Source organism: Schistocerca cancellata, chromosome 6, assembly GCF_023864275.1.
Source record: "Schistocerca cancellata isolate TAMUIC-IGC-003103 chromosome 6, iqSchCanc2.1, whole genome shotgun sequence".
NCBI classification, from domain to species: domain Eukaryota; kingdom Metazoa; phylum Arthropoda; class Insecta; order Orthoptera; family Acrididae; genus Schistocerca; species Schistocerca cancellata.
The window spans coordinates 227,134,945-227,154,168 of NC_064631.1; the positions used below are offsets into that span (position 1 = coordinate 227,134,945).

Sequence of the window (19,224 nt, forward strand, 5' to 3'; positions counted from 1 at the left end):
ATTTATGTATTTATGTCACACATTTTGATACTCGCAAACTCACCATGAGAACCTCTAGGGTGCTTTCAACTGGTCTAGAATATTAAAATTTGACAAGAAGCAAGGTTTCACACAACAAGTAAAGGAAAAGAAATCTGAAAATTTTGAATCTGTAATTATAAAACAGGAAAGAATATTTGTTTTGTCATTTTTTATCAGACTTCAAAATTAACACCTCGGAAGTTCTGGAATTCCCGGGACCAGTGTCCTGCCAGTTTCAACGTCGATAGCCGGCCGGAGTGGCCGTGCGGTTCTGGGCGCTACAGTCTGGAGCCGAGCGACCGCTACGGTCGCAGGTTCGAATCCTGCCTCGGGCATGGATGTGTGTGATGTCCTTAGGTTAGTTAGGTTTAATTAGTTCTAAGTTCTAGGCGACTGATGACCTCAGAAGTTAAGTCGCATAGTGCTCAGAGCCATGTGAACCATTTTTTCAATGCCGATAACATGCAAAAATCGAGATTCTCTATTCACAGGATGGAGGAACTGTCGATATGTATAATTAAGTGTGCACGGAACTCTCAGTGCGAAAGTCCTACGCGCGACAAGTGTTTACCTCAGACATATCTATGAATGTGCTAAAAATGTAAAAAAATGTAAAAAAATGAAGTTACATCGAGGTACGGCTTTCATGTGGTTCTCCGATACGTCTTTTCTAGTAAACACACTTTTTCTGACGGCAACAACATAATAGAAAACCAATAATTACAAATAACTCTACGTGATACGATACTATCGTCTAAAAGCAAGAAATCTCTCTTGTACTATCAAGAACAAAATATTAACGATTTATCGAAGGGATTACAACGCATTTGCCATATATTTTAAAAGTAGATACGTAAATGCTACTTAACAGCAGATCAACTGGGAGACGAAACATAACACGCGACAAGCAAAGCGTCTTATAGTAGAAAACACAATCTCGAATAAAACAAAACTTGAGAGAGCATTCGTTGTTCGGCAACGTTGCCACACACTCCTAGAGGCGTTCGCCAGTCTCCTTGTCTCACATTCCAGAGATATCCACGGGCGCACGCGCCCCTCGCAGTCTCACTGTTCTGAACGTGAGGCCTTCAAGATGTCACCAAACACAGAGCCGGCTGCTCTTGATTTATCGTTTTATGGCCAGGCACCTGCGTTTCTCCGGTCATTGTTGTGGGAGGGATTTACTGCTCTGCCTGAGATCGTAGGGGACGAGAAAACAGGCCGGAAACCGGCGGATACTGAAGAGCACATAATAAATGGAGTTCCTGCGTCCAGAGGCGAACTGGTCGAAAGAGTTGTGAACGATCTTTGTCTTTCAAAGAACTTTTGTGTGGGTCGCCTCTTGCTAGAGGACATAGAAGTATCGAGACTGTTGCCTACTCCGGTAAAGGAAGCTCTAGAAAGGGAGTCCCATGTCACGGAGTGTAATATGAAAACTGAGGCTTATCACTACTTATAGCTGCCATGATAAAATACGATTTATTCTTCGAGTGGCTACGTCAGAAAAAAACTACTTCTAAGTTCATCCAATTGGGCTTCTGGAAAATGATTTCATGTTATTCCTTAAAATAATTACTGCACTACCTTGGAAAATATAATAATGACGGCTTTGTTGTTGAATGATCAATTAAAATGGATTTTCTTTAGGGACTTTTTTTTAGTGATACCGTAACACTCGACGCACCAACGTTGCAGCACGCGAATACGGCGAGTGCTTGTAAAAATATTCATCTGTCTGGTGACGTGTAAGTCCTCTCAACGGCGTGCAAACTACACGGAGTATGAGAAGGTTTTGCTTCTATTGAGGCACCAACATTCGCCCACTGTACGCGTCAACAAAATTATTCAGTGTAAGTCACGTAAGACATCTTCACTGGCAGCAGTTCACCACTACCTCCTTACAGGCACTCTGTCCCTTGCTCATGTCTAAACTTAATGACTATGGCTTTGTTACATAATGTCATACAAGCTATTGTATAATGGACGTGGGCGGCTCGTTCTACTGGTGATGAAGCAAAGAAGAAAGAAAGGAAAAAGAAGAAGGAAGGAAAGTAGGAAAGAAAGTAGGAAAATAAAGAAAGGAAAGTAAGTTAGAAAATTAGTTTGATGCACCGTTGATAATAATGTCATCATTAGTGGCGAAACAGAAGCTTCAATGGAACAACATTCAGGAAGAAAATGGGCAGTATTCTTTTCTAAGAAACCACTCCGGCATTTGTTTAAAGACAGTAAGGGAAACAATGGAAAACTTAACTCCGACTGCCCGGACGGAGATCTGAAATGCTATCCTACCGAGTGCGAGTCCACCATCTTACCAGAGCATCGCCTCGCCCGGTGACGAACCTTGAGAGTAAAGGGCTTCTCCTACGTTCTCGAATAACCTACAACTATTGAAATTGTTTCATTTATTGAGTCTGTGAGATCTCCTATTTTAAACGATCTTTGAGACGATCAGGAGCGAAGAATGTCATATGGAAATGCTTTCCAAGGGAGATACACTCACCTGAAGGTGGAGGTGAAAGATCTTTGACAAAACACATGAGAACACACCAGGTAAGTAGGGATATTTTGTCAGTATTATTGTTCTAGTGGTATGGTGGCAGCAAACGGTCAGCATCGGTTCAGTCTCAATGTGTGGATGGAGATAATTGGCGACCGCCTCATGAGACCATCCATTCTCGCACAGCGCCTCACAGGAGAGACATATCCACACCTCCTGCAGGTGACGCTGCCTCCCCTGCTGGAAGACGTGCCTTTGGTTCGAAGGGTAAAGTGGGTACTACACGATGGTGCTCCAGTCACCTTCGCATTTTCGTGCGGAGACTACTTGGCAGCATCTACCCGGGCCAAACACTGCCGCTGAACGGACGGATATGGTTCGCTTCCACCATATCACTAAAACACTAGTACCAACAGAACATTCCCACTGTCCTGGTGTATTCTCATGCGTGCTTTCAATCACTGAAACCTACGCTGTCAAAGGTCCTTTTATAAAAAGTGATCTGTTATCAGTCAGTGTTACACAGTTTATTACTGCATTACTGGTTTAAGGGGTGCGTCCATGATAAAGTACAGTAACCAGGCAAAAGCCACAAAACGAATGGTAGCATGTCTTCTTTGTTACAAATCTGAGATGCTGTTACAGCTAGATGGTTTTCACGGTAACCTGAACGAGTGGGCCCAAGCTGAGGTACGAGGAACGCCTCCAAAACAACACATAACCGCATCTGGTCTGAACTACAGGGTGATCCGATTGAGATTTCTAAGTTAATGTGGTAGTATATATCTCCGAACAAATATCCGTAGTCCGCAGCTCGTGGTCGTGCGGTAGCGTTCTCGCTTCCCGCGCCCGGGTTCCCGGGTTCGATTCCCGGCGGGGTCAGGGATTTTCTCTGCCTCGTGATGACTGGGTGTTGTGTGATGTCCTTAGGTTAGTTAGGTTTAAGTAGTTCGAAGTTCTAGGGGACTGATGACCACAGATGTTAAGTCCCATAGTGCTCAGAGCCATTTGAACCATTTTTTTGAAATATCCGTAGTGTGCGTGAAAATGATGAGTGTTAACTATTAGTGACCATGCTCTGGGAGAGCAAGCCAATAGCGCGTAGTTAAAAAAAAAAAAAGTGTTTCAAATGGCTCTAACAACTATGGGACTTAACATCTGAGGTCATCAGTCCGCTAGACTTACAACTACTTAAACCTAACTAACCTAAGGACATCACACACATCCATGGCCGTGGCAGGATTCTAACCTGCGACCGTAGCAACAGCGCCTAGAACCGCTCGGTCACAGAGGCCGGCAGGCCGTAGTTCTCCAGCGCAAACACCAGATGTCAGGAGCACATTGTACGGAGGTGGAACGCATTAGCAGGCTCAGTGCCTGTATTGATAAGTGAAAACAGTCGTTAGGCCACAACAACGCACTCAAAGTATGGTGTGGTACGTGAGATTTTCGAGTGCAGATCAAGCGAACTTTCAGACGTCGCTACAATGTTATCGGCCCATTCTTTGACGAGGAGAACGTTCGTGCGATCAGTTAGCTCGAAATGATCGAGCAGTATGTGGTCCCTCAATTACAGCAAGACGGTATACTGGACACTGTTGTCTATCGACAGGACGGCGTTCCACTGCACTGGGCTCTCATAGTACGGCAGCAGTTACGACAGATAATCAACGATCGCTGGTGCGGCCGTGGTGGACTTATCCATTGGTCTCTTAATAGCCCCTACCTAATGCCTACAGATTTTTTACGTGGGTGTGTAGCTACGTCAGGTGAACAGCGTATTCACAAAGAATACGGAATCTGGCCGACCTACGGAGGCAGATTATTGAGGCCTTTCAATAAATTACTCCAGAAATGGTACGTGCCCGATGGCGCAACTTGGACGCGAGGTAAATGATGTGTGCCACATTCGCTATGACGGACATGTTGAATGCTAATGTGCTGTGACACAAACTTCAGACACAAACTCCAGTCTCTCCTACATTTGTTCGTACCGTTAACGAGCAATAAATTTGCATGTTTTTTGGATATAGCATTTCATTTTCCTGGCATCTCATACGGATCACTCTCTACTCCCTCCACGCATAACGTATGAAGCATCTCATTAGGCCATCGGTACCCTCGACTCCTTGCATCACTGTAACCGAGACAAAATCGTCACTCGTCTGCCTACAGCACCCGCCGTCAGTTAGCTACTGATCAATTCCTGTGTTATTTGGACCACTGAGGGGCCGCAACTTTATGCATGGTTGTGAGTATATGGCCTTCTACGAGGGACCCGAATGCAAAATAATGTCTGTTGCGTGCTGTTCCCTTTCGGAATGTTTGTTCGGAATGTGGCTGAGATGGCCTTGTTTTCACTGCGAGCAGTAATTGCCGCCGGATTCGGAACAGATGGTCATTGGAAAGACGTAACATTCTTGTCTACATCCAGTCGGTTGGGATCTTTATAGGACAAAAAAAAAATTGTTCAAATGGCTCTGAGCACTATGGGACTTTACATCTGTGGTCATCAGTCCCCTAGAACTTAGAACTACTTGAACCTAACTAACCTAAGGACATCACACACATCCAGGCCCGAGGATTCGAACCTGCGACCGTAGCAGTCACGCGGTTCCGGACTGAGGGCCTAGAACCGCACGGCCACCGCGGCCGGATTTATAGGACAGCTTCTTCGCCGTGGCACAGGCCAGCGAATTTTACAGCATTCCTTATTGACATACTGGACTCTCCGTATTGAAACACCAAGAAACTGAGTACCTTGATTCACTGTTACCATGGATCCCACACGACAGACTTACACACACACACACACACACACACACACACACACACACACAAAGCTTTACAACCATAACTTACACTGAGATGAGAAAATACTTCTTAGTATCGTGTCCGACCTACTTTTGCACGACTTCATGCACCAGTTCGACGTGGTGTAGACTCAACAAGTCATTGGAAGTTCCCATCACAAATATTGAGCCATGCTGGCTCAATAGCTGCCCATAATTACGAAAGTGTTGCCGGTGCAGGAGTTTGTTCACCAGCTGACCTCTTAATTATGTACCATGAATGTTAGAAGGGATTCGTGTAGGATGATGTGGGCCTCCAAATAATTCGTTCGAATTGCCCGGAATTTTCTTCAAACCAACTGTGAACGACTGTGGCTACGTGACACGTATGGGAATATGGAGTCCATTAATGGCTGCAAATTGTCTCCAGGTAGCCGAACATAACCATTTACAACGCTCAGTTCAGTTGGAAATCCAGTCCATTCCGTGTAAACACAACTCACACGATTGTAGAGCCACCACCAGCTTGCACAGTGCCTTGTTTACAATTTGTGTCCATGGCTTCGTGGGGTCTGCGCCACACTCTAACCCTACCATCAGCTGTTACCAAATGAAAAAGGGACCAGGTCATGTCTTTCCAGTCCTCTATGGTCCAACCGATATGGTTATGAGCGCAGGAGAGGCGCTGTTATGTCGCGGTGTTAGCAAAGGCACTCGAGTCGGTCGTCTGCTACCATAGCGTATTAACGCCAAATTTCGCAGCACTATCCTAACGGATACGTTCGTCGTACGTCCCACGTTGATTTTTATGGTGAGAGTTAAAGCATGAAGTTTGGTGATTTCGACACACACTTGACACTGTGGATCTCGGAATATTGAATTATCTAACGATTTCCGAAATGGAATGTTCACGCGTCTAGCTTCAACTATCATCCCGCGTTCAAAGTCTGTTAATTGTCGCCGCTCTGTCGTAATAAGGTTGGAAATCTTTTGACTTGAATGAACTGAGAACAAATGGCAACTTTGCCTCTGCACTGCCCTTTCATACCTTGTGGACGCGATACCACCGCCATCTATAAATATGCTCAGCGCTATCCCACGACTTGACATCTCAGTGTGGGACAATGGTACAGTGTCACATGACACTGTGGTACCAGTTCTACACCACCTACATCCCTCCAAAGCGACCAGTATGACCTCTTAAGGGCCTGGCTAACATATTGTCCATTGAGACCCATAGGACTGGGTTATTCTATTACTAAATGTTACACGTCATATGGTACATTGCAAATACTTTTACATTACTACTCACTGTTCCGAAACCGCCTGGGCGTGATTGAGGCAGGACCAGTGCATTATCCACCGCCATTATGTTACGTGCCGTGTGATGGCAGCGGAGGCAGCGGCGTGCGGTGCCAAAAATAACGGACAGCGGTGCGCGACAAAAAGACGGGACAGTCACAGCCGCGGCCCCATCTCGCTACAAACGAGGCCCGGCCCGCCAGGTTATTAATGAACGGATGCGTGTCGCCGGTGGCGTCCCACGTCGCCCCTCGCCAGGCGCCTAATTTATTACCTATCTGGCCGAGGCGCCAAGTTGATAGGCGTGTCACTCTCTCCGAATTAAAATCAGCAAGGGCGTATTTCATCCGGTGCACGTCGCTCTCTTATAGCGAAGGACATCTACCGTCGCCGTAACTTTAGTATGGGCATCTCTCCTCAACAGGTGTTTAGTACGAGCATGCGCAATGTCTTAACAGTTATCACATATGGCAGCTTTGAGAATAGTAAGACGAATTCGGCACGAAGTGCCCGTATCAGCGATCATTTTGATAGTTTTCAAACGCTGTATAGTACGCAATAAATTTTATTTTTCATACTATTTTCGATCAAAATCAAAACATGAAACGAAACTTCCTGGCAGATTAAAACTGTGTGCCCGACCGAGACTCGAACTCGGGACCTTTGCCTTTCGCGGGCAAGTGCTCTACCAACTGAGCTACCGAAGCACGACTCACGCCCGGTACTCACAGCTTTACTTCTGCCAGTACCTCGTCTCCTACCTTCCAAACTTTACAGAAGCTCTCCTGCGAACCTTGCAGAACTAGCACTCCTGAAAGAAAGGATATTGCGGAGACATGGCTTAGCCACAGCCTAGGGGATGTTTCCAGAATGAGATTTTCACTCTGCAGCGGAGTGTGCGCTGATATGAAACTTCCTGGCAGATTAAAACTGTGTGCCCGACCGAGACTCGAACTCGGGACCTTTGCCTTTCGCGGGCAAGTGCTCTACCAACTGAGCTACCGAAGCACGACTCACGCCCGGTACTCACAGCTTTACTTCTGCCAGTACCTCGTCTCTTACCTTCCAAACTTTACAGAAGCTCTCCTGCGAACCTTGCAGAACTAGCACTCCTGAAAGAAAGGATATTGCGGAGACATGGCTTAGCCACAGCCTAGGGGATGTTTCCAGAATGAGATTTTCACTCTGCAGCGGAGTGTGCGCTGATATGAAACTTCCTGGCAGATTAAAACTGTGTGCCCGACCGAGACTCGAACTCGGGACCTTTGCCTTTCGCGGGCAAGTGCTCTACCAACTGAGCTACCGAAGCACGACTCACGCCCGGTACTCACAGCTTTACTTCTGCCAGTACCTCGTCTCCTACCTTCCAAACTTTACAGAAGCTCTCCTGCGAACCTTGCAGAACTAGCACTCCTGAAAGAAAGGATATTGCGGAGACATGGCTTAGCCACAGCCTAGGGGATGTTTCCAGAATGAGATTTTCACTCTGCAGCGGAGTGTGCGCTGATATGAAACTTCCTGGCAGATTAAAACTGTGTGCCCGACCGAGACTCGAACTCGGGACCTTTGCCTTTCGCGGGCAAGTGCTCTACCAACTGAGCTACCGAAGCACGACTCACGCCCGGTACTCACAGCTTTACTTCTGCCAGTACCTCGTCTCCTACCTTCCAAACTTTACAGAAGCTCTCCTGCGAACCTGTTTTCTGTTATTACTTGTGGCCATACCGGCTACGTTTGAGAATCGTAACTGTGTGGCATAATTGCTTATTTATATTTTCTGCTACCAGTTACTTTTATTTGCTTTCTGTTTAACAAACTGCAATGAGTTTCGAGCATGTTCTGCTCATTTTCAGTCTACTATACCTACAGAAAATTGTTACTTGAAAATGTCTTAAACTAAATTAACAAAGGACTTTTTGTTTACTGGTTGCTGTTAGGATATTTGGAGGAAAGGGGCTGTTGCTGGCCATCAAGTGATGTTCAGTGACTTTTCTGCTGTTGTGGAGCTCGTTGTTTGTTATGACTGAGACCACAGGCAGTGGATGCAGACAGATTTGCATGAGTTGTTACGGTGCGAAAATACTTTGCAAATCGTTTAACGCTAACTACAGTACCAACGGAAGATTAATGTGATGTGTCCATCACACGCCTAACTAAAAGCACTTCCTAATTCTATAAAAAGTGACTGCTGGATATATCACTGATGGGCGAAGAATATGAAAAAAGAACTGTACAAAAAATTTTTCTTGAAGGATGCTGTGTATATGACAGCAGAAGCTTGGGCTACTGCTAAAATCATTGCACTAGCAATGGCGTAAGTTCCTTCCTCCAGATTAATCTACCAATGCAATTGAAGAGCCACCAAACACCCAATTCGTATCCGAACTGGTTGTGCAGATTCAAGAATCCTTAGAATTTGCAGAATACGACAAGGAAAATATTTAACACTACCCCGAACATGATTCTGATGACCCTGGCTATAAAGTATTAATCGACCTCGAAGCGGCAAAGAAACGTATCCTCAACTCCGAAGCGAAAACTAATTTTGGTTTTTTTAAAACTAAACATTGGGTCTACTTTCATGTATTTTTCAAACTAGACTACGTAGTCAGTTCTTTGTGTCATTTGTAAGACGTTCAAATGGTTCAAATGGCTCTGAGCACTATGGGACTTAACATCTGTGGTCATCAGTCCCCTAGAACTTAGAACTACTTAAACCTAACTAACCTAAGGACATCACATACATCCATGCACGAGGCAGGATTCGAACCTGCGACCATAGCGGTCACGCGGTTCCAGACAGAAGAGCCTAGAACCGCACGGCCACCCCGGCCGGCCATTTGTAAGACGTGCGATACAAAACATATACCGGTTTATAGTTCTGTGATTAATTCAGTGTTCCTTCATTCTATATTCCGATGACTGGATCAACGTGTTTCCGTTAATGATATGTTCTTTTCAAAAACACTTAACAGAACACCACCTGCCTCGTGCGGTTTTCGATAATTGATGCTCTACTGCAGTAGGATTTCATCTACGAAAATCAAATAATTTTTGTATCACAAAGAAAGGCAGGTGAAGTAGTAGTAACAGGACGTACGGGAGTAAGAATCGACAGTGCCCATGCTGGTGGAATTTTCCCAGTATTTACCTGAAGTACTGAGGTGGAGTCACTTGCATCAGGTTGGCTGGACCAACAGTTCAATCTTGAAATTACAATGAAATGAACACCCTTAGCTGCTTACAGACGTTGACATACGCCAACGGGGACAGATGAAAATGAGTGCCCCGACCGGGACTCGAACCCGGGATCTCCTGCTTACATGGCAGACGCTCTATCCATCTGAGCCACCGAGGATAGAGAGGATAGCGCGACTGCAGGGATTTACTTCTGGCACGCCTCCTGCGAAACCCACATTCTCAACGTATTGTCCGGCACTACATTCGTAGTGCCCCCGCCCATTATACTCATTAGTCGCGGCGCGTTGCCGATTCCCGTAAGAGTTCGGGCACAGAAGAAGAAGATGGTCAAAATGCCGGTGAGCCTTAACTATATATATACTAAGATGGTATATGTATATAGTTCAATCTTGCTCATTCCAGTAAAAACTAGCGACCCAACTCGGTTGTACCGCAAAGGTGATTCCAGCGACTAAACGAGCGATGCACCTCTCTTCACAGACGAAAACCAAGTCACAATACTCTGTCACAATTGATTTTATCTCTGTACGATATATTGAAATGGCCTTCCTGTAACAACCATGTACTTAGCAAATGGAGTATCTTGAACGGCGGGTAATTTGGTTGCATCCAGCGGCAAAACTATGTCAATTTTAGGCACAGACGCAGTCCAACAAACAGGTGACTTTGCGCGAGACGACCAGATCGAGCGAGCGAGCAAGCAAGCTACGTACCTGCGGTGGGAGAGCTTCTGAGGTGGTCCACGTGGAAGCAGCGAGGAGTCCAATAAACAGCCGTGGTTATGCCGGCCCGCCGCGGGGGGCGCGACGTCCTGCCCAGCAACAACAAAGGCCATTCAGCACGCATTATCAACATGCCGTTTGATATTTATTCTCGGGCGGCACGGCCAGCCGGGGGGACGCTCACGATCTATAAAAACGGCCTCCGAATCGCCTATTCCCTCCCTCCCTCCCCCGAATGTGCGCCGCCCGCCCATTCTTCCCTCTCTTCCAGCCTTTTTCCTTCTCGGAGAAGGAGGTATCATCGCAATAAGCTATATTCTCATTCCGCGGCGCACTAACATCCCCATTAAAAGTTATATGCGTTTTAAACGCCACGTTATAATAACGCCCGAGGTCGGTAGTGTTTTCCAGGCACTCCGGGTTTCCTGGAGGACGTAAATCTTTCTGAACGGTCGTCCAGGAGGGGGGAGAGAGAGAGAGAGAGAGAGAGAGAGAGAGAGAGAGAGGAGAAAGCGTAGAAGGCCGAAGAAAAGAGCGGAGGGAGTCCCGAGGTAGAGACGGGTGCCAACTGGGGGCTCGACGCCATCTTGGTTATCGGAAGGGCACAGGGTGGAGTGAGAGCTTTATGATAATGGCTGATAATGATGGCGTGCGAAAATATGGCGCCGGCCGAAGGATACCGCCCGAATGTGGGGCGCGCGATAAAGCAGGTGAAGGCGGGGTGAAGGAGGGGGAGGGGTAGGGAGGGGGAGGGGAGTTCCATTAGCAGCCTACCTCAGGTCGAGGCGGGGCAGGAAGAAGAGCGGCGATATTTACGTCTGGAGGGCCGCATCGCTTCAATTTTTACTGCAAGTGTCTTAAATTATACGGCGGGCGTTTGTTTTGTACATAATTTACTTAAGTTCATGGCCGGCTCCGGCTTCGGCCCAGACGGAAAACACGGCGCGCGCATAGACAATAACGGGTAGGTAAAGGGGGCGGCGGGAAGAAAAACCGGGCGGAATCGAGAAAGCACTGAAATATAATGAGATCATTAGAGATATTTACTCGCATTCTAATACCTACAATGCGCGCGCCCCGTATAATTTAATGTTATAGAAGAGGCCCAATTACATAGAACTGGTAGCTCGCAGCTCCGCCGCCTAAACGGTTAAAACTTGTAAATGCGTGTCGGGACCGGGAGATTGTTTAGCGTTACTCCCCATTAAGCAGCAGGGTAAATACGGCGACAAAAAAGTAACGAGCAGCGGGCCGAGCGGCCGCCTCCTCCGACGCCGTCCGGCGGTGGCACTTCCTGAAAACTGGCGCGGGCATTAGGCGCCGGCCCCTCCCCGCCTGCGCAATCCAGCTGCCACGGCGGCGCTGCGTCAGCCTTGAAATCGTACGCTGGAGACAACTGAACGTGGAGAAACTCCGTTGTCGGGGCTCCGAATACTGCCCACTATTTCCATATAACAACGAAACTGCTAACAATAAATTCCGTACACGCGTAAGGGCGAAATGTTTCTCTCGACACTGGCATTTTCAAATACTTTGTTTAGGAAAATAATCCTGCGTCGAATAAACGCAATTTCTTCTGCGTCGTCGCTGAATTTTGTTTTATGGGCATTACGCCGTGGTCCAAAGCATATTTCTGTGCCTAACGGTTTCATCTCCTAATCCTAGAGACATCATTACAGGCTACAAAGATCACGAAGTCGAGCCGACGTGTGTTTCGTGGAAGAGTTATGGGGAATAGCTGGTCTTGTTTGCTTTATTTAGCAATGACACAACTCGTCTAATTTCAGTCCTCTTCCTTTTCTGTTAAAGTTATTTTTGTGCTTTTTAATTCCTATGGCCTCTTTGTGAATCCTACAATTATCATGCTGCATCTCGAGAAAACGAGGAAACGAATTTGGTGGTTAACTTTGGTCAGTGCAATGTCAGCCGAGTTGTCCCGTTTACTGGACTGCAACTGCTCATACGTTCCTCATTTGGGTGTTGACGGTCTCTTGTATTTCCTACGTACACTTGGCCTCTTGTACTTGGATTTTATACTGGGTGAATCACCTAAAACTTGCGCCGCAGATATTGTGGTAATGGAAAGTCTACCGCTGCGCGATTTTCACAGAATGGATTGATAGCTGTGGGCTTGTATTGTTAGCCAATCAACTGATTGTAATAATAGTTAGAAAGCGTATTTTTGAGCAGATATACACTTTTTCTAAATGGAACAACGTCTATTGAAATTGTTGTTGTCGTCTTCAGTCCAGAGACTGGTTTGATGAAGCTCTCCATGCTACTCTATCCTGTGCAAGCTTCATCATCTCCCAGTACCTTCTGCAACCTACAGCCTTCTGAATCTGTTTAGTGCATTCATCTCTTGGTCTCCCTCTACGATTTTTACCCGCCACGCTGCCCTCCAATACTAAATTTGTGATGCCTTGATGCCTCAGAATATGCCCTACCAACCGATCCCTTCTTCTAGTCAATTTGTGCCACAAATATCTCTTCTCTCGAATTCTATTCAATACCTCCTCATTAGTTATGTGATCTACCCATCTAATCTTCAGCATTCTTCTGTAGCAGCAAGCTACACTCCATACAAATACTTTCAGAAACGGCTTCCTGACACTTAAATCTATACTCGATGTTAAGAAATATCTCTTCTTCAGACATTAACAAACTAAACGTAGGGTAAATCCGAATGTCAGTGCTGTTTGTTGCAGGATTCTAGTCATTTACGAGCTATCATATTTTCAAAAGTTCCCACGCCAGCACTTGTACAATACCCGTGGTAGCACACACTAAACAACAACACAAGTGCATACACTGTCTCGTTACTGGTGAGAAGCTATATAATCAATTGACCGTCACGGATCGTGTTCAGAATCACCACCGCCACTGCAACAACTACTGCACACGTGCTAGCATTTCAGCAGAGACGTCCGAGCAGGCTGCAGTAACATGTCGCTGCATATCAACGACTGTAGTTGGTATGCCTTTCAGCTTTCCGTATAGAGGAATGTCTATAGACGTAAAGTCCGGGAAACGGAGCGCCAAGGTATATATCCTCTGCGTCCAATCCAACGATTTGAAAACAGTTCGTGAAAATATGCTGTAGTACCTCGTGCGCTATGGATTGGATAGCCACCATGATGGTACCACAGGTTCCTCCTAGTCAGTTGAGGAACGTCTTCCAGCACAGTCGAAAGATGGTCTGTTAGGAGGCTGCGAAAATGGTGCGCGTTCAGTGTTCCATCAATGAAACACGAGTCTATGAGCTGATGGTTCACTACCCCACACTACACGTTTACACTCCATGGACGCTGATGTTCCACCTTACGAAGCCAATGAGGACTGTCAACAGAGCAATAGTGTATGTCTCTGTGGTTTACCTGGCCATGATTGATAAATGTGGCTTCATCACCTAACAAGATACATGATACATCTGGAGTACCCTGTGTTAATGTCCATGTACAGAAGTTAACACGATTCTTATAGTCGTTTCCATGCAGCTCTTGATGGAGAGAGAAGTGGTAGGGGTGTGACCTATGGCGATGGAGAATGCATACGACTTTAGCTTGAATCGTACCACTTCCTCGTGAGATTGTGTGGGACCTAACGTGCGGATCAATTGCAACAGCAGTAAGAACATTAATCCCCCCCCCCTTTTGTCTCCACTTTTTTCCTTCTGTTATACTGTCTAGGTGTTACACCACCATTCCACGCAACTGGTTGAAGAGATTCATAAATAAATTCCGAGATGGTTGACGTCCTTGGGATACCTTGCCGCATCCGACGTACGAGAAGGAACTGTATTTTTGCTACATTCTCCACACACCATGTGTATTTCGGCTTTTTCTGCTTTGGTAAATTCCATCGTCCACTCACGATCCAATGCTTGGACTGTCACTCATTGAGTAGCAAGTAGCAATGTACTCAAGACACACACAAGCACACTGTAAGTAAACATAACATCGTACATAGGAACTACGCAGGTGGAATGGCACAAACAAGTGTAGGTGTGGAATCGTTTCAAAATACAATACCTGGTAAATGACTCGTACTAGAATTCTGCAAAAAACACTACTATTAAATTGTTTATGTCGACAGGCATTGTTCCATTTAAAAAAGTGTATGTTTTGCACAAAAAACAGTTTGTAAGTATTATTACAATCTGGTTATTGGCTAAGAGAACGAGCCCCTGACTAAGAATCCATTCAGTGAAAACCGCGCATGAATAGCACTGTCCATCTCTGCAATATTTGCGGTGCAAATTTTAGGTGATATACAGGTACCTCGTATACCACCGGTGTGACTGATGCGATCTGTGATTGTTGTATCGATTGAGGGTGAGGAGGGAGACGGGGAGGGAACTCTCCATTTAGTTGGTTCTTTTCCAGTAGAAGCACCAGATCTTTTTAGGACGTAGTAGTATCTTCTGAATGTAATTCTTAAATAGGAAAACAGAACACTGCAACTCACTTTTTAAAAAATACTTGTTTATTCCATAAACTGGTTTTCGAAAAGTTTCAGACTCGCCTTCAGATGGGGCGTGTGGAAATTACATGACAGCGTGTACCACTTTAAGATGTGCAACATAAGGTTCGAAAACCAGTTTACGGTATAAACAAGTGTTTCAAAAGAGTAGCCGGTTGTAGGTTTCTTCATTTATAGAAGGAAAAAAGGCATGAGTTCTTAAACTTTCGTAATGGATATGTTTGATCTAGTTCTTAGACGGCCAAGCTCTTCCTCCAAGTACTGTGCATCACACGTTCTTTTGGAGAGTTCTACCATTGTTTTGCTCACTTTTCTTTTCTGCTTAGCACGGTGATTGGGATTTTTGTGAACGTATCTATCGGTGTGTGGGAGTGAGCTTTTTGTGGACTTTGTGCCCTAAGGTTCCGTCGGGTTTTCTAAGTAGCTATACACCCAAAAACGAAATTCTACCTTTTTTGTTTTCCATATTATATTCATATTAGAATAAACTTCGTTCAGTAAATTTACACATACTGAGAGTTGTTTGTATTGTATGAACAGTTTCTTTTTTTTTCATTTTCATATGCACGTTTCGTTTTACTATCGGTACAGGGTTCATTTTATTTTCTTAATAGCACGTACTGAATTTCTTTTATGTACTGCCATCAGTCTGCATTCACCGAAACTAATACGTGAAAAAGAAGAAAACTATGTTTCCTCAAGGCAGTATTTTCCGCGACACATACTTCCTTAAAAGCAAACACGGACAAAAGCGACCTTTAAAATGATGCTGAGATTGCAAGTACTGTAGATGACGCACTTCTGCTGTCTTCTACCAGAAAATTCCCTCATGCCAATCTTCACCTTAAATTTGTTCATTATGGAGGAATACAGCAGGCAGAGCTGGTCAAGAATAAAGGAACTCCTATAAACATAGACCCAGAAAATACTTTTTGAGAAGTGGACCGTATGGGCCAGTACTCTGTGGTTTACGTTGATACCTGTTGTTCATAGCTCACTTCTTACTGGTTGTGTTTGTGTACTGACTTCACTGACTGTGACGCTGATGTCAGACAGCTCTTGCTAACACGTGTCAACATGCCTCCTACAACAGTACATAACACCAACTTAACAACGAGTTCCTGGCTGTAGAGACGTTTAAACGCCTTGGTGCAAACATTATGCATGTGAAGAAATTCGAGGGAAGCAGGCTTTCGTGACGCTTGGAGAAAGACGGCTGAAAAATGTATAAATGATCGAAAATTACGTTGAGAATCTCAGCAGACACGTGGCTATCACAGGACAGTGATGGCAAATCTGAAAAAAAGTTCTCGTTTTCAGGTTGGTACTAATCTACCCTTTCCTTTATCATTATGAGGATGTGCTGAAAAGTAGCTTCCGAATTTTTCATATGAAAATTCTTAAAGTTTTTAAATAAAACAAACTTTATTGACATTCTGCATCTTTATTCTTAATGTTTGCATGATTATTTCTCAAAATAGTCACCCCGACGACGAACACATTTCTCCCTAGGAGACCAATTTGTTGATACCGACACTGGAGAACGTTTGACTTCGTTGACGAAGTCATATCCCCTCTCTGCTTGCGCCGCTCCATCACTATCAAAGTGAAGTCCTCGTGGGTGTTCTTGGGGTTCTGGAAACAGATGAAAATCGAATGGGGCCAAGTAGAGACTGTATGGAAGATGATCGGAGACAGCGAACCCAAGGCGTCGGACTGTTGCAGATGTCGCAGCATTCGTATGTAGTCCGGCATTGTCACGCTGAAGGAGATGGTGTTCCACGTGTGGATGGATTCTTCGAATTCTAAACTCTATTACAGCAAACTTTTTCTCATGCGCCGACATAGTTACTCTCCACACCGCCATGTTACACGCTACAATTCTGAACCTTCTAGTGGCAGATGGCTATAAATATGTAGGCACTAAGAATACCGATGTAGAATGCTAATAATGTTTGTTTTATTCAAAAATCTTTAAGAGTTTTCACACAAAAACTTTGGAGGCACTACTTTTCAGCACGTCTTCGTATATATATGACAACTACTTGCGTTCGACGTAGCATAAAATACCTGTAGCTCTCACTAAAGAGCCCTAAAGAGCTCCTCGCAATCACGTTATAGCACAATAACTTCTCCAGTACCAGTACGGCAGCTGAACGATTTATTTCCGTAGAATATCAGTACGACGTCTTGCACAAATTCGTCATTAGACGTGAGGAAAAGCTCGCCTTAGTGACGCAGGCAAGACCAGTTTTAACTGCAGTATAAAACCTTTTATTTAAAATGTACATCCTCTTTACTCTTACAATATGCCACATATACTTTTGTTATTACGATAAAGGAGAAATATTTCTCGTGTCGTTACTAGATCAAATTTCTTCAGTTCCACAGTCACATATTTGTATACCACAATGAAAAGGTTTAGTACCTTGAAATACAGCATTTGCAGCTTCACGTAATTTCCCCAACACAACTACCTACTTTCGTTGCATCTAGAAACTTTTTCGGCTTTGAGTTTGCAGTAGATACATATCTGTTTTTCGTTTTTTTTTTTTTTTTTCATTTTATGTTCGCCATGGAACAGCGGTCGAATCAGAGCCTTACAACGGAACGTACTATATGCAAGTCTCGGTTTCTCGACGGGCCTTGGTTCTTCAAAAAAACTTCTTATTAGTGTCTTTATCACTAGTAAACCATTCAACACGAAGATGAATACGATGTATGTACATTTTTACAATGTTAATAATAATATTGTCAAATGTTTTTTTATTCCAGTCTTTGATCACAATATAAATTCCTTTGACGATGACCGGTTTCAGTCAGTAATGACCACCTCTAATTCAATCATAGTGGGAGAGGAGCGGTCAATTGTCCGATGAATCTCTATAAAAGGTCTGAAGCGAATGCCATGAAGTGCTTCTTTAAACTTAGGAATAAACTTGAAGTCACAAGGACTTAAGTACGAGGAGTGCCTCATCGATCGAACAAGTCAGTCACAAGTGATGTCATATGCGTCCAAGGATTGTCCTGTAAAATGATGGATCAGTCCTGCAGAAAGTGTTGCCGATTGTCCCTCTTAGCTGTTCACTTTGAAACATGACCAGTGACAAGGTTAGAGAAAGAAGCCCTTGTTACTTAAAGTTGATTCCTAAACTGAAGGAAGCAATTCATGGCATTAGCTTCAGAGCCGTTACAGAGATTCGTCGGGCAACAGGCAACTCGACACGCACTGCTAAGAGTTTCCTAAGGCTTCCACATCTCTGGCAATGTGTTATACACACAAAACTGGTAACTACTTTGAAGGACAGTTAACTTTAGAAACAGGTATCTATTTTGTTTAAGTTGTAAATAAATAGTTACCGTTACTAAAGTTCTGAAATATTAATTCAAGGTCATTTGCATACTGGATTTTCTTGCACTTATTAGATGGGGTATTGTGCACATTAAAAAGAACGGGATCGAGGACTCTTCCTTGTGGTCGGCAGGCCATTCTTCTGGCTTTCCCTCAGCTAGCGTTTCGCTTGAGATAAACTGAAAATCCATTTTCGCTGTAGTGGGCGTGTATAAACATCCCTCTACACCGTTTCCCAGGTGTCGCGGACTTGCGCTCCGGTTTGGTTTCCCTACAGTGCTACGGACGTCTGAATGCGTCCTGAACCACCGATCTCTCACTGCTGCGGACGAGTTACTTCCGTATCTCGGTGAATAAAGAAGTTTTCAAATATTTATCAATCAACATACGTGACTCATTGTGTGTTGTCATTTGCAGAAGACCTCGTTTCGATTATCACCAATCGTTTATGAGATATGACTATTGTCATGACCACATGATTCCCGATGCGCGACGAAGTGAATGGGCGCGTCGCGCGCGACTGTACTTCGGATACAAAATGCAGTACCTCGGGAGCGAAATGAGATATCCTTCTGCTATGAATTTAAATAAAATTTCGTTGTCTTATCTACATTCCACTCGTTGCAGCGTATGGCCTATAAGTCAACCATACGAACAGTTTACGCAAAGCGCTTTTACCTCTGCGAGCTCTTTTTTTTGTGCAGCGTTTCACTTAATTTTACGCAGCACAATAACTATGACATGTAACGAAAAGAAATCCAACACTTTATCAAGCGAAGGTATCAGATTGTAAGAAGCGCAAAAATCAAGTTTTTTCACCTAATTGTTTTCCCAGAAACGGATGATAAGTAT

The 19,224-nt window shown here is 44.6% G+C and overlaps 1 protein-coding gene and 1 non-coding gene across 2 annotated transcripts in view; both read right to left on the minus strand.

Moving 5' to 3' along the window:
• LOC126088259 (protein dead ringer-like) overlaps positions 1 to 19,224 on the minus strand; it is a 482,246-nt gene that overhangs the window by 123,297 nt on the left and 339,725 nt on the right. The window lies entirely within an intron of this gene.
• Trnat-ugu (transfer RNA threonine (anticodon UGU)) lies at positions 9,900 to 9,973 on the minus strand. The gene has a single exon. It is a non-coding gene; the product is annotated as a tRNA-Thr (tRNA).